Source organism: Mustela erminea, chromosome 1 (assembly GCF_009829155.1).
Source record: "Mustela erminea isolate mMusErm1 chromosome 1, mMusErm1.Pri, whole genome shotgun sequence".
Lineage (NCBI taxonomy): Eukaryota > Metazoa > Chordata > Mammalia > Carnivora > Mustelidae > Mustela > Mustela erminea.
Genome location: NC_045614.1, coordinates 82,790,022 through 82,800,770, shown reverse-complemented (window position 1 = coordinate 82,800,770; position 10,749 = coordinate 82,790,022).

Below are 10,749 nucleotides of genomic sequence, written 5' to 3'. Positions count from 1 at the left end.
GTGCTCTTGGGTGTCAGAAGGTATACTGGTTCTATTTAATGATAGGAAAAAATGTGCTTGCACACCTGTCCCCAGAACAAATCCACTGCCTTGGAAAATCTAAACATACCAATTGATCCTGAGGACTGCTATGTTAATGGGGGCTTCAGGGGAGGGAAGAGAGGAGAGGAAAACCAACAACAAATTTTTTAAAGACATTAAATTTTCAATAAACTTTCTGAGTTACAGAATTTATGTGTGGAAAAGAGCTTCTACATTTAGGATGACTGATTTTATTTCCAGGTTTGGCTTTAATTCTCAGACCCAAGGTAAGCTAATTGAAAAGCCCAAGTATTCTTTCCTTTCTTATGGAAGTGGCTCACAAAAGTCAAACTGCAGAAGCTCATCAGTTCAACCTCTTCCAAATATTCCAAGTTGTATGGAAAATGTAATCTTGCTGGGAAGGAAGCAAGAGATGCTCAGATGCAGAGGCTGAAGCAAATTCTACACACGTATTCATAATACTTCTTGTCCAGGCTGCCCATTTAACAACTGACTGTTATATACCTTCACACATTCTTCTTTTGATCTTGGAAGTTAATTTTAAGGTAATTTCACTTTCTTTTTTCCTTCTTACTCACTGTTCATACGTTATACATGCATGTAATTGCTTACTGCATATTCCATATTTATCGTTTCCTTCTAGTCCTTACAAACACACACACACCCAAACTTTCCTTTCATAAGTACTCTTATATTTTCCTCCTTTACTATATAGTCAGAATTTTGGAAATGATAGTGGCAAGAGTATTTGATATTCACTGTCTTCTAATCTTTCCTTTTCATCTCTCAAGTATCCAGAAATCTGAATTCCCTCTGCTAAATTGCTCAAACTGTTCTTACAAATGTAATTACTAATATCTTAACCTTTTGGATATTTGGCTTACTCTCACTCAGAAAGGTAGATATTACTGTGCTGTTTATGCCTTCTGAAATGTTTCATCTCCCTTTTGAATCTATGATATCATTTCATCTGGGCTTTCTTTGGAATTATTACATGAACTTTGTATATTCTGTTCTCTGTTCATTCTCTTACCTAAATTCATTTTGCTTTCAGATTTTCTCATATTTTTACACTTGGAGCAATCATATGCATGTCATTGTGCCCTCTTTTTTGTATCTTCAGGTTTTTATTTAAATTCCAGTGAGTTAGCATACAGTGTAATATTGTTTCATGTGTAGGATTTAGTGATTCATCACTTACATACATCACCCAGTGTTCATCACAAGTGCCTTCTTAATACACATCATCCACTTAACCCATCCCATCACACCTCCCCTCCATTAACCCTGTTTGTTCTCTATAGTTAAGAGTCTGCTTTATGGTTTCCTCTCTTTTTTGTTTCCCCTATGTTGATCTGTTTTTTTCTTGAATTCCACATTTGAATGAAATCATATGCTGTTTGTCTTTCTCAGAGTTATTTGGCTTAACATGATACTCCCTAGCTCCTTTCACATCACACTCAGGAGGGAGCCTATGTGAGAGGGATCATGACCTGAGGTGAAGGCAGACACTTAACTGACTGAGCCACACAGGTGCCCTCAATTCGTTTTTTATGACTGAGTAACACTGAGTGTGTGTGTGTGTGTGTGTGTGTGTGTGTGTGTGTGTGTATACATATATACCACAACTCTTCTTTATCCATTCATCATCACTTGAAGAATACTTGGGCTGTTTCAGTAATATGACTATTGGTGATAGTGCTGCTATAAACATCAGGGTGCATGTATCCCTTTGATTAGTATTTTTATATTCTTTGGGTAAATGCCTAGTAGTAAAATTGCTGGATTATAGAGTCTATTTTTAACTTTTGAGGAACCTCCATACTGTTTTCCAGAGTGGCTATACCAGTTTGCATTCCCACCAAGATTGCAAGAGGCTTCCCTTTTCTCCACATCCTCAACACCTATTATTTCCTGTGTTGTTGTCTTTAGCCAATCAGACATGTGTGAGGTGATAGCTCATTGCAGTTTTGATTTGTATTTTTGTAGTCCCCTGATGATCAGTGATGTTGAGCATATTTTCATCTGTCTGTTGGCTATCTGTAGGTCTTCTCTGGAAAACTGTCTATTTTTGTTTTCTGCCCATTTTTTAATTGGATAAATCATTTTTGGGGTGTTGAGTTTGATAAATTCTTTATAGATTTTGGATGCTAACTCTTTATCAGATATGTCCTTTGCAAATATCTTTTCCATTCTGTAGGTTGCCTTTTCTTTCTTTGATTATTTCCTTTGCTTGGCAGAAGCTTTTGATTTTGATGAAGTCACAATGATTGATTTTTGCTTTTGTTTCCTTTGCCACAGGAGACGTATCTAGAAAGAATTTGCTATGGCCAATATCGAAGAGGTTACTTCTTGTGTTATTCTCTAGGATATTGATTCTTTCCTGTCTCACATTTAGGTCCTTCATCCATTTTTCATCCATTACTTTTCTGTGTGGTGTAAGAAAGTAGTCCAGTTTCATTCTTCTGCATGTTGCTGACCAGTTTTCCCAACACTATTGTTGAAGAAACAGTCTTTTTTCCATTCTTTCCCACTTTGTTGAAGATTAATTGAGCATATAACTGTGGGTTCATTTCTGGATATCTGTTCTATTCCATTGATCTACTTGTCTATTTTGTTGTCAGAACCATATGGTTTTGATCACTACAACTTTGTAATATAAATTGAAGTCCGGAATTGTGATGCGTCCAGCTTTGCTTTTCTTTTTCAACATTGCTTTGGTTATTTGGGGTCTTTTGTGGTTCCATACAAATTATAGGATTGTTTGTTATAGTTCTGTTGGTATATTGATAGAGATTGCATAAATGTGTAGCTTCCTTTGGGTAGTATAGATATTTAGTATTTGTTCTTCCAGTCCATGAGTGTGGAATGTTGTTTCCATTTTTTTCTTTTTTGCGTTATTTTGAATTTCTTTCACCATTGTTTTATAGTTTTCAAAGTACAGGTCTTTCATCTTTCATGTCTTTGCTTAGGTTTACTCCTAGGTATCTTATTGTTTTTGGTGAAGTCATAAATGGTGTTGTTTTCTTAATTTCTCTTTCTACTTCTTCATTATTGGTGTATACAAATGCAACCGATTTCTGTACATTGACTTTGTATCGTGCAACTTGACTGAATTCATGTATCAGTTAAAGCAAGTTTTTGGTGGAGTCTTTCGTGTTTTCTATATAGAGTATTATGTCATCTGAAAAAAAGTTTTACTTCTTCCTTGCCAATATGGATGCCTTTTATTTCTATTTGTTGTCTGATTGCCTTGGCTAGGACTTTCAGTACTATATTAAATAATAGTGGTGAGAGTGAACGTCCTTGTCTTGTTCCAATTGTAAAGGAAAAATGGTCAGGTTTTTCCCATTGAGGATAATATTAGCTGTAGGTTTTTCATATATGTTGAGGTATGTTCCTTTTAAACTTACTTTGCTGAGAGGTTTTCATTGCTCTTAGGACTGAATGGAGCAGAAACATGTATCTGTGTAGTAAATCGTATATATTCACACATCTATAAATATTTCCATGTGTAGCCATCTGTATTTACTTTAAGCTAAACAGAAATTCATACTGATGTCTTGAACACTCATCCTTTACTGCATAAGTCATTTTAGCCTTCACCATTTACTTATCTGTAATCACATACTCGTGTAGGGAGAAAACTTGCTCCTTCCATCCCTCCTTCACTTACCTTACCTATTTAATTGAGAATACACTAGAGTTGTTAATTAATACCCATGGAAACAACTATACCAACAAGAGTATACTACTTATGTATATTACTTACTGACTTTAATTTTATAGACTTTGCTAATTTCCCAAAGTACTTAGGCCAGCACCATTTGTCAACATCCTTCAGTAAGATTCTTATATATATTTCTAATGCAGTTTCTTTGTCACAGTCTTTATTACTTTCTGGATCCCCTGAACACCTACATATTTTTTTTTAATTTGAATACATTAAGGTTTACGATTAAGCTATAGAGTTCTATGAGCTTTAACAAATGCAAAATACCCTATATCCATCATCACAGTTTCATACAGAATAGTTCCACAGCCTGAAAATTTTCCTGTGATTCACGCGTTTCATTCTTCATCTCTTTCCCCTCCTCCTGGAAATTGGTGATCTTTATATCAACTTTATAATTTCTGCCTTTCCCATAATGTTATTAATTGAAATAATAGGAAATGTTGCTTTTTTTTTTAATCAGGCTGTCTTTTTTTGTTTAACTATATCTATTTACATTTCATATCTTTTTATTTCTTGACAGGTCATTTCTTTTTATCACAGAATAATAATCCATAGTATAGATATGCTACAGTTTATTATCATTAACCTGCTGAAAGACATTTGGGTTGCTTCGTTTTGGTGATTATTAGTAAAACTGAAATAAACATTCACATGCAGATTTTTGTGTTGATGTACAGTCTACAATTACTTGAGTAAATACCTGCAGTTGGATAGATGCATTTTTTTTAAGATTTTTTTTATTTATTATTTTATTTTACAGACAGAGATTACAAGTAGGCAGAGAGGCAGGCAGAGAGAGAGAGGAGGAAGCAGGCTCCCTGCTGAGAGAGAGCCCAATGCGGGGCTCGATCTCAGGACCCCAGGATCATGACCTGAGCCAAAGGCAGAGACTTAACCTACTGAGCCACCCAGGCGCCCCAGATAGATGCATTCTTGAGTAAGACTATGTTAACCCTGTAAGAAACTGCCAAATTGTCTTCCAAAGTGGCAATCTCCATCACATTTTGCATTATTACTAGTAAGAAATGGGTATTTCTGCTATACTACATTCTCACCAATGTTTGGTATTGTTGCGTTTTTTAATTTGTTTTAAATTTTAACTTTTCTAGTAGGTGTTCAGAAGAGTCTGGTGGTTGTTTTAATTTGCAGTTTCCTAATGAAAAATTATGAGAACATCTTTCCACATGAATTTTTTCTATGTGTCGATTTTCTGTTCAGATCTTTTGCCCATTTTTAAACAGGATTCTGTTTAATTATTTCATCTTAAGATTTCTTTGTAGGTTTAGGCCACAAGGTTTTTTATCAGATATGTATCATATAAATGTTTTCTCCCAAGTCTGTGGTTTGTCTTTTTATTCTTTTAGTTGTATCTTTCTTAGGATATAAGTTTTTAATATTAATGAAGCCCAACTTAACAATTTTTCTGTCATGTATTGTGCATTAGGTGTTGTATCTAAAAACTCATTGTCAAACATAAGGTCACTGAGATTTTCTCTCATTTTTTTCTCCTAGAATTTTATACTTTTTCATATTCTATTTAAGTTTATAATTCATTTTGAGTTAATTTTTGTGAAAGACATAAGGTCTCTGTCTTAATTCATATTTTACAAATGGAGATACAACTATTCTAGCACCATTTGCTGAAAAAGACTATACTATCTCTACTGAATTGACTTTGCTCCTTTCTGAAAGACCAGTTAACTATATTTGTCTGGGCTATTATGCTCCATTGAACTATGTATCTATATTTTTATCAATGGTACATTGTCTTGATTACTCTTTGTCATATGATTCTTGAAGTCAATTAGTGTTAGCTCTCCAACTTTATTCTTCTTTAGTATTACATTGATTATATATATACTTTAGAATTTCCATATATACTTTAGAATCACATTGTTGATATCTACAAAAAAAAAAGCTTTCTGGGATTTTGAATAGGATTATATTACATTTACAGATCAAGTTGGGAAAAACTGACATCTTAAAAATGTTAAGCCCTCCAATCAATGTACACTGGATTTCTACTTATTTAGATAATCTTTGATTTCTTTCATCAGAGTTTTGCAGTTTTTTCCATGATGATCTGGTACATATATTTTCAGGTTTACACCTACTTTATTTTTAATGCTACTGTGAATGGTAATGTGTTTCTAATTTCAAATTCCAATTGTTAGTTGCTGGCATATAGAAAAGCAGTTGACTTTTGCATATTAATCTCACATCCTACAATCTTGCTATAACTGCTTATTGGTTCCAGGAACACATTTGTTGATTCTTTGTGCTTTTCTATATAGACAATCATATATACTGTGAAGAGAAACAAGTTTTCTTTCTTTTTCCCAATCTGTTTACTTTCTACTTTCTTGTCTTATTGCACTAGCTAAAACTTCATGGTGCTGAATAGTAGAGGTGTGCTCACTACCTTGATCCCAATTTTAAGGGAAAACAATTTGGTTCTCAGCCTTAAGTATAATGTTAGCTCTAGGATTTTTTTTTAAACAGATGTTCTTAATCAAGTCGAGGAAGTTCTTCTTTAGGTGGTTGGTGGATTCTCCTTCTGTCGTATTCTCTTTTTATCTACTTCTACTTTTGGATACAAAAGGCAAAACTGATGTAAAATATCTGATACATAGGTTTTCAGTAAATATGAGTTTTTGCCTTTAAATAACAGTATAATCTATCTAAATTTAATCATCAAGAAGTATAATGATGGAAATTTTATTTTAAAGAATTTATTTGAGAGAGAGAGAGAGACGGTGAGAGAGAGAGAGAGCACAAGCAGTGGGGAGAGGGAGAAGCAGGCTCCCCACTGAGCAGGGAGCCCACCATGGGGCTCGATCCTAGGACCCTGGGATCATGACCTGAGCTGAAGGTAGATACTTAACCAACTGAGCCTCCCAGGTGCCCCATGATGGAATTATAGATTCTATGGCAATAGACTATGATTCTATGGCAATAGAATCTTAGACTTTCTAAGAAAGTCTCATCACTGACTAATTTACTCTAACAGATATGTGTATTTTTTGTATAAAAATATATTTTACCAAAAATAAGGTCATATTACTCTGAAAACATATAGAGAAATAACTATAATAGTTTGATAAATATATCCTAAAGTGATGAGGTCAGTGTATGGGGCAAAGTAATTTTCATAGACAGACTGAAACATAGGAAAACATAATGGTCCTCTTTGATCTTGACAATAAGTGCATTATCTATATTACAGAGCATAAATAACATATATTCATCCATAAAATCACCTTGAGATTATCACTGGGTGAGTCACACTAAAATAAAATATAAATAAAGGTAAAATATTGATAAAGAAAGAATGTGTTGGGCCCCTATGGAAGTGAAGGACATGAGAATTCAGAGAGGATATTGGCAGAATCCCTGAAAACTCTGCCCAAGGAGATGTATTAAACACCAGTTTCACCTGTGACTTCTCTTTATGGAGAAGGATGAAATCTGACTGAGTTGACATGGTGAAATTAGACTCACCAATATCCTAACACCCCGTTCTAATCTCATAATATCTAGACCATTTTCTGATTGGCTCCCCAAGGATTGTACTTACAAGAATGACATGTGCAGAATTCGGGAACTGAATTGGAAAATTCCTTCAAAGGGGAAAAAAGATTTTGCATTCAAAGTTTATTCATTACTATCATGAGCTGTTTAATTATGAATCTGTTAAGAGAGATGGAAATGGTCTTAGAATGTCAAGAGATGAGGATTTTAAGCTCTCAAAGATTAGTTACTTTTTATAAAAACTCATTAAATTAAAGCTATTCTTTGAGGACTCTTGGATTATTTTCTTGAAGTGCTAAGCCCAGGAGGCAATGCTTTTCGGTTAGAATTGATGAACAGTGTGAAACATGTTCAGGGGGTGCTGATATGACTAGAGAAAATAGTATGAGAGTTTAAATGGACTGATGAAAAATAGGGAAGAAGGAGTGGGGGAATGAAATTTTGAGAGAAATGGAGACTAGAATGGTATTATGGGGCCAGAGAATAAATGTAGGTCAGGTAAAGGATTATAAGCAATAGAGAGCTTTCTCAGAGCAACTGATGTTGAGAAATGATACAACCAATATTTGTTAAGGATTATAAGCAATAGAGAGCTTTTTTCAGGGCAGTTTATGCTGAGAAATTATACAACCAATGTTTGTTATCTATTACTGGATAATAATAGCATTAAAATGCAATGGTTTCCCAAAGTGGCTGCACCAACTTGCATTCCCACCAACAGTGTAAGAGGGTTCCCCTTTCTCCACATCCTCTTCAACACTTGTTTACTGTCTTGTTAAGTTTGGCCATTCTAACTGGTGTGAGGTGGTATCTCAATGTGGTTTTGATTTGAATCTCCCTGAAGGCTAATGATAATAAACATTTTTTCATGTGTCTGTTAGCCATTTGTATGTCTTCTTTGAAGAAGTGTTTGTTCATGTCTTCTGCCCATTTTTTTTTATCCTTTTCAGTTTTATTTTTAGATGACTCTTTCAAGCCTTAATACATTTTTTAATTGCCTAGTTCAAAGTAAGTTCCAATTTTAATGTGTAATTCCTTTATTTATTTATTTATTTATTTTTTGAATTTTTTATTTTTTATAAACATATTTTTTTTAATTTTTTATTTTTTATAAACATATTTTTTATCCCCAGGGGTACAGGTCTGTGAATCACCAGGTTTACACACTTCACAGCACTCACCAAAGCACATACCCTCCCCAGTGTCCATAATCCCACCCCTTCTCCCAAACCCCCTCCCCCCAGCAAACCTCAGTTTGTTTTGTGAGATTAAGAGTCACTTATGGTTTGTCTCCCTCCCAATCCCATCTTGTTCTGCCCATTTTTTTTGACATGATTATCTGTTTTGTGTGTGTTGAGTTTGAGGAGTTCTTTATAGATCTTGATTATCAGGCCTTTGTCTGTAGTGTCATTTGAGAATATCTTCTCCCATTCCGTGGGTTGCCTCTTTGTTTTGTTGACTGTTTACTTTGCTGTGCAGAAGCTTTTGATCTTGATGATATCCCAAAAATTCATTTTCACTTTTGTTTCCTTTGCCTTTGGAAACATATCTTCAAAGAAGTTGCTGTGGCCAATGTCAAAGAGATTACTGCCTATGTTCTCCTCTAGGATTTTTTTAAAAAATAGCTTTCTTTAAAAGACTTTATTAATTTATCTGACAGACAGAGATCACAAGTAGGCATAGAGGCAGGCAGGGGTGTGGAGCAGGCTCCCCGCTGAGCAGAGAGCCCGATGTAGGGCTTGATCCCAGGACCCTGAGACCATGACATGAGCTGAAGGCTGAGGCTTAACCCACTGAGCCACCCAGGCACCCCTCCTCTAGATAGATTTTGATAGATTCCTGCCTCACATTGAGGTCTTTTATCCATTTCAAGTTTATCTTTGTGTATGGTATAAGAGAATGGTTGAGTTTCATTCTTCTACATGTAGCTGTCTAATTTCCTCAGCACCATTTATTGAATGTCTTTTTTCCATTGGATATTTTTTCCTGCTTTGTCAAAGATTATTTGACGACAGAGTTGAAGGTCCATATCTGGGCTCTGTACTCTGTTCCAATGGTTTATATGTCTGTTTTTGTGCCAGTACCATGCTGCCTTGATGATCACAGCTTTGTTGTAAAGCTTGAAATCAGGCAACATGATGCCCCCAGTCTTGTTTTTCCTTTTCAACATTTCCTTAGCAATTCAGGGTCTCTTCTGGTTCCATACAAGTTTTAGGATTGTTTGTTCCAGCTCTTTGAAAAATGCCGGTGGAATTTTGATTGGGATGGTATTGAAAGTATAGATTGCTTTAGGCAGTATAGACATTTTAACAATGTTTATTCTTCCAACCCATGAACATGGAATGATTTTCCATCTTTTTGTGTCTTCTTCAATTTCTTTCATAAGTATTCTGTAGTTCCTCAAATACAGATCTTTATCTCTTTAGTTAGGTTTATTCCCAGGTATCCTACAGTTCTTGGTGCTATAGTAAATAGAATCGATTCTCTAATTTCCCTTTTTATATTTTCTTTGTTAGTGTATAAGAAATCAACTAATTTCTGTGCTTTGATTTTGTATCCTGCCACATTACAGAAAACAGTGTGGAGATTCCTTAAGAAATTAAAAATAGAGCTTTTCTAGACCCTGCAATTGCACTACTGGGTATTTACCCCAAAGACTCAGATGTAGGGAAAAGAAGAGCTATTTGTACCCCAATGTTCATAGCAGCAATGGCCACAGTCACCAAACTGTGTAAAGAACCAAGATGCCCTTCAGGGGAGGAATGGATACAGAAGATATGGTCCATATATACAATGGAGTATTATGCCTCCATCAGAAAGGATGAATGCCCAACTTTTGTATCAACATGGATGGGACTAGAAGAGACTATGCTGAGTGAAATAAGTCAAGCAGAGAGAGTCAATGATCATACAGTTTTACTTACTTGTGGAGCATTAGGAGTAACTCAGAGGACACTGGGTGATGGAGAGGAGAAGTAAGTTGGGGGGAAATCGGAGGGGGAGACAGACTGTGAGAGACTGTGGACTCTGAGAAACAAACTGAGGGTTTTGGAGGGGAAGGAGGTGGGGGGATGGGTAAGCCTGGTGAGTATTATGAAGGGCATGTATTGCATGGAGCATAGGGTGTGGTACATAAACAATGAATGCTGGAATACTGAAAAGAAATAAAATCAAATGGAAAAAAAAAAGGAAAAAAAATGCAGTGGTTTTAAACAGCAACTGTTAACACTGGAGAGATGTGATTTATTGAACCGTGAAAGTCTACCATTATGAGAAGTCCTTTGGTTTGGGGGGAAAAAAAGTCTGGTGGCAGGATAGAAAATGTGGTGGATCAGAGAGAGATCTGAAAATAGGAGATCAACTAAGAGACATATGTGGTAGGCAGGAATCTATGTAAAAATTCTATACCTTGACTTATAACCATAATCCTCAGAGAATCT